Below are 6,122 nucleotides of genomic sequence, written 5' to 3'. Positions count from 1 at the left end.
ACTAAAGCCATTTTATTAATAAATGATATAATTATTAATATATAATATATTATATTACATATAAGGTTTGTTAATACCTTATCAGATATATAATTTCCAAATATTCTCATTCTATAGGTTGTCTTTTGCTTTCTTGATAGTATCTTTTAATGCACAAAAGTACTTAATTTTGATTATGTCCAATTAAATATCTTCTGTTGTCTGTGTTTTTGATGTCACATTCATGAAGTCATCATCAAATCCCATGTCATAAGTATTTTCTCCAATGTTTTCTTCTACAAGTTTTATGTTTTTAGCTTTTACATTTTGGTCTTTGATCCATTTTGAGTTTATTTTTTTTAGATGGTGTAAAGTAAGTTTCCAGTTTCATTATTTTGTGCCTGGATATCCAGTTTTCCTAGCACCAGTTGTTGAAAAGACTGTCCTTCCCCCATTGAATAGTCTTGGCACACTTATCAAAAATCAACTGACCAGGAGCACCTGGGTGGTTCAGTTGGTTGAGCATCCAACTCTTGATTTTGGCTCAGGTCTTGATCTCACAAGCCCCGTGTCAGGCTCCGCTCTGGGCCTGAAGCCTGCTTAAGAATCTCTCTCTTCCTCTCCTTCTGCCCCTCCCTAGTGCTCTCTATCTCCCTCTAAAGAAACATAATAATCAACTGACCATATACAAAAGTTCATTTCTGGGCTCTCTATTTTATTCTATTGGTCTATATAATTATCCCTATGACAGTGCCACACTGTTTTAATTACTTTAGCTTTGTTTTAAATTTCAAAGCCAAGGAGTGTTTGTCCATCAACTTTTTAAAAATTACATTGGCTGTTTGGGGCCATTTGTAAATCATTTGAATTTAAGGATTGGCTTTTCTATTTCTGTGAAATAGGCTGTTGGAATTTCGATAAGGATTGTGTTGAATCTATATGTCACTTTGGGTGACATTAACATCTTAACAATGTTAAGTCTTCCTATTGATGAATATGGAATGTCTTTCCATTTATTTAGGTTTTATTTAATTAGTTTCAGCAATGTTTTATAGTTTCATCATATACATCTTTCACCTTCTTGGTTAGATTTATTCCTAAGTATTTGATTCTTTTAGATGCTATTTTAAATAGAATTGCTTGCCCAATTTCCTTTCAGACTGTTCATTGATGGCATATAGAAACAGAACTGATTTTTGTGTGTTGATCTTATATCCTGTAACTTTGCTGAGTTCATTTTTTAGCTATAATATCTTTCACGTGAATTGTTTGGGATTTTCTATATATAGGATCATGCCTTCTACAAGTAGAGATAATTTTATCTCTTTCTTTCCAATTTAGGTTACTTTTATTTTTTCTTGTCTAATTGCTCTGGCTAGAACTTGCAGTAAAATGGCAAATAGCAGCAATAAAAGAAAATGCTTGTCTTGTTCCTGATCTCAAGGGAGAAAGTATTCAGTCTTTCACTGTTGAATATGTTGTCAGCTGTGGGTTTTTCATAAATATTCTTTATCATGGTGAGTAACTTTCCTTCTATTCCTAGTGTTCTGAGAAGATTTATCAATAAAAGTTTTATAAATAAGAGGTTGTACTCTGTCAGACGCTTTTCTTCTGTATCAATTTATCAATTGAATGATCATGTCATTTTCCCCCTTGCTCTATTAATGTGTTGATGGATTTTCTTGCGTTGAACCACCCTTCCATTATGGGTCCAAAATTCCAGTTGGTCATGATTAATAATCCTTTTAACTCTGTTCAATTTTATTTACTAATATTTTCTGGAGAATTTTGCATCTATATTCATAAAGATTTAGATTTTTTAATGTTTATTTATTTTGAGAGAGAGAGATTATGTGTGCAAGTGGGGAAAGGACAGAGAGAGAAAAGGAATCCCAAGCAGGGTCCATGCCATCAGCACGGAGCCCTACTTGGAGCTGGATCCCACAAACCACAAGATCATGACCTGAGCTGAAATTAAGAGTCTAACGCTCAACCAACTGAGCCACCCAGGTGCCCCAAGACATTAGTTTTTAATTTTCTTTTCTTATGATGTCTTTATTTGGCTTTTTAATCATTGTAGTTCTGTTATAAAGTATTTATAATGTTTTTTGAAGAGTTAAGTAAGATTGGTTTTAATTCTTTAAATATTGGTGGAACTCACTGGTGAAGCCATCTGGTTCAGGACTTTTTAGGGGAGGCTTTTCGTTACATATTCAGTCTCTTTAAAAAATTGTTTTAATGTTTATTTAATTTTGAGAGAGAGGAGAGAGAGAGCGAGAGCTCGCAGGGGAGGGGCAGAGAGAGAGGGAGACACAGCATCCCAAGCAGGCTCCAGGCTCTGAGCTGTCAGCATAGAGCCCAATGCAGGGCTTGACCTCATGGACCATGAGATCGTGACCTGAGCTGAAGTTGGAAGCTTAACTGACTGAGCCACAGGAGCCCCTCAATCTCTTTACTTGTTATAGTCTGTTGAGATTTTCTATCTCTTTTTGAGTCAGCTTAATTAATTTGTGTATTTGAGAAAATTTGTCCATTTTTTTGAGTTAACTAATTTGCTGGCATAAAATTGCCATATGGCAATTGGCATATATTTTCTGTGATATTCCTCTTGATCTCTTAAAGCTGATAGTAATGTCTTCACTTTCATTTCTGTTTTCATTTTTTTGTGTCTTCTCTTTTTCTTTGTCAGTCTAATGGTTTGTCAATTTTGTTGATCCCTCTCCAAGAACCGNGCTGATAGTAATGTCTTCACTTTCATTTCTGTTTTCATTTTTTTGTGTCTTCTCTTTTTCTTTGTCAGTCTAACTAATGGTTTGTCACTTTTGTTGATCCCTCTCCAAGAACCATATTTATTTCCATTGATTTTCTGTATTATTTTTCTATTCTCTATTTTCTTTATCTCCACTCTAATCTTTATTACTTCCTATTTTCAACTTTAGTTTGCTCTTCTTTTTCTAATTCTTTAAGGTATAAATTTAGGTTACCGATTTGCTATCTTTATCCTTTTTTAATATAGACATTTATAGCTATCAATGCCCTCTGAGTATTGACCCATTGGTTGTTTGAGATTTGTGTTGTTTAATTTCCACATATTTGTGAATTTTTCAATTTTCTTTCTGTTATTTATTTCTGACTTTATCTTGCTATATTCAGAAAAGATGTGTTCAGAAAAAAAAAAGTCTTTCTTTTAAATTAATTGAGACTTGTTTTCTGACATAACATATGGCCTATCCATGGAGAAATCTCAGGTGTGCTTGAGAAGAATGGGTATTCTGCTGTTGTTTGGGTGGAATGTTGTGTATAGAACTATAAGGTCTAGGTGGTTTCTTATATTGTTCAAGTTTCTAATTCCTTATTACCTATCTGGTTGATCTATCCATTATTGAAAGTGGGATACTGAAGTCTCCAACTATCATTATAGAATATTATTGTAGAACTGTCTAGTTCTCCCTTCAACTTTGTTAATTTTTGCTTTATGTATTTTAAGTATATGTTATAGATGTATAAATGTCTATAATTCTTACATATTAACTGTATTTAACTTTTTACTGGTAATACCCTTTTTCTCTTATAAACTTTTTTGATTAAAAGTCTATTTTGTCTGATATTAGTATAGCCAGTTCAGTTCTCTTTTGGTTACTATATGCATGGAATATTGTTTTCCCTTCTTTCACTTTGAACCTATGTCTTTGGATCTAAAATGAGTCTCTTGTAGACAACAGATAGCTAAGTCATGTTTAAAAAAGAAATTATTCTGCCTATCTCTATTTCTTGGTTGCAAATTGTAATTCATTTACATTTAAAGAAATTGCTATGAGGAGGGATTCAGTTCTGCAATTTTGCTGTATGTTTTCTATATGCCTTAGAATTTTTTCCATTTCTCCCATTAGTGCCTTCTTTTGTGTTTAGTTGATAATTGATGGAAATATTTTGATTCCTTTCTCATTTCTTTATGTGTATAATCTAAAGATTTTCTGTGTAATTTCAAGTGGGATTACATTTATTTAACATTCTAAAGTCATATCAATCTAATTTGAATTTATATAAACTTAACTTCAGTAACGTACAAAGACTCTGTTCCCATAGAACGCAATCCCCCCTCCTGTTACTGATGTCACAGATCACATCTTTATACATTGTGTGTTCAATAACATAAATTAATACTTGTTTTTATGCCTTTGTCTTTTTAAAAACTGTTTATATTTGAGAGAGACAGAGCACTCGTAGAGGAGAGGCAGAGAGAGGTAGATAGAGGATCCGAAGAAGGCTCTGCACTGACAGCAGCAAGTCCAATGTGAGGCTTGAACTCATGAACTGTGAGATCATGACCTGACCCGAAGTCAAATGCTCAGCCTACTGAACCACCCAGGCACCTCTATGCCTTGTCTTTTAAATCACATGGAGAATTTAAAAATGGAGTTACAAATCAAAAATTACAATAATATTAGCTTTTATAATTGCCCATCTGTTTACCTTTATCAGAGATCTTTATTTCTTCCTCGGGTTACTGCCCAATGTCCTTGGACTCTTCTTAGTATTTCTTGAAGGGTAGGTCTAGTGGTTACAAACCCCCTCAGCTTTTGTTTATATGGGAATGTCTTATTTCTCCCTCAATTTGAAGAACAGTTTTGCTGGATATAGAATTATCGTTGACAGGGATTTTTTTTTTCCCAGCACTTTGAATAGATGAACCTTCTCATCTCCAAGATTTCTGATGAAAAGACAGCCAGTAGTCTTAATGGGAATTCCTTGTATGTGAAAAATCTCTCTTGTGGCTTGTAGAATTCTCTTTGTCCTTGGTTGTTGACAGTTTGATTACAATGTGTCTTGGTATGGATTTCTTTGAGTTTATCCTACTTGCAATTTGTTGATCTTGTTGGATTTATAGATTCTAATCTTGCAAAAAATTGGGGGAAATTTTTGGACATTATTTCTTCAGGTAATGTCTCTGCTCCCTTCTCTTGCTATTCTGCTGGAACTTCCACAATGTGTACATTAGTTCTCTTAAGCCCTCTTCATTTTTCTTCATTCTTTTTTTCATATGTTACTCAAACTGAATAATCTCATTTAGCCTATCTTCAATTTCATTGATTATTTCTTCCTTTCTGATTAAAAAAACTGCCATGAAGGCCCTTTAGGGATTTTTAAATGTTCTGTTAATGTACTTTCAGCTCTAGAATTTTTGTTTGATTCATTTTTTTAGATCTTAATCTTTTTATTGATATTTTGTATTTGATGAGATATAATTCTCCTACTTCCATTTAGCTCTTTAGACATGGTTTCTTTTGGTTCATTTAACTTTATTTAAAGGTTTGTCTAGTAAACCCAGTGTTTGAAAGTACTCAGGGGCATTTTCTATTGATGACTTTTCTCTGTGTATGGGCATACATTTTTGTTTCCTTGCATGTCTCATAATTTTTTTGTTGTTGGAAACATTTTTTAAATAATATGACAAGTCTAAGATCTCTTGCCCCTTCAGGGTTTGTTGTTGTTGATTATGGTTGTTGTCATTTCTATGCTTAGAGGCTCTTCTGAACTAATTCAGTAAAGTCTGTATTCTTTGTTTTGGTGGCTACTTAATGTCTTTGTTCATTAGGTTAGAGGTAGCTAATGGGTAGACAGAGAGTCCCTTGAATACCTGGAATCAGTAAATCTCCCATTTTTAAAGAAGTTTTAAAAATGTTTTTATTTATCTTTGAGAGAGAGAGAGAGAGCAGGAAGGGTGCAGAGACAGGGGAATACAGAGGATCCGAAGTGGGATCTGCACTGACAGTCAAGAGCCTGATGCGGGGCTTGAACCCATGAACTGTAAGATCATGATCTGAGCTGAAGTCAGATGCTCAACCCGCTGAGCCACCCAGGTGCCCTAAACCTCCCTGGTTTTCCAAGGGGCTCTGTCTGGGTGTCGACGTATCCCTTCAACATTCAACTGGGCAGTTGACAACTCTTTCTGAGGCTTGATATCCAGTTTGAGCAATGCCCCAAGATAAGCTGGATGTGCTGAGGGCTCTCTTGGGTCTTTTCCAAGCATGGAAGCCTTAGTAGCCTTAGTCGTGTACACAGCCTATAGCATGCATATGGCCTTTTAGATTTTCAGGAATATGTTGGAGCTTTTCAACCCTGCCCCCACCCCCCGCCTTGAG

This window comes from Crocuta crocuta, unplaced genomic scaffold (assembly GCF_008692635.1).
Source record: "Crocuta crocuta isolate KB4526 unplaced genomic scaffold, BGI_CrCroc_1.0 scaffold218, whole genome shotgun sequence".
NCBI lineage: Eukaryota > Metazoa > Chordata > Mammalia > Carnivora > Hyaenidae > Crocuta > Crocuta crocuta.
The sequence above is the reverse complement of the archived record's forward strand: the minus strand, read 5'-3'. Positions refer to the sequence as shown.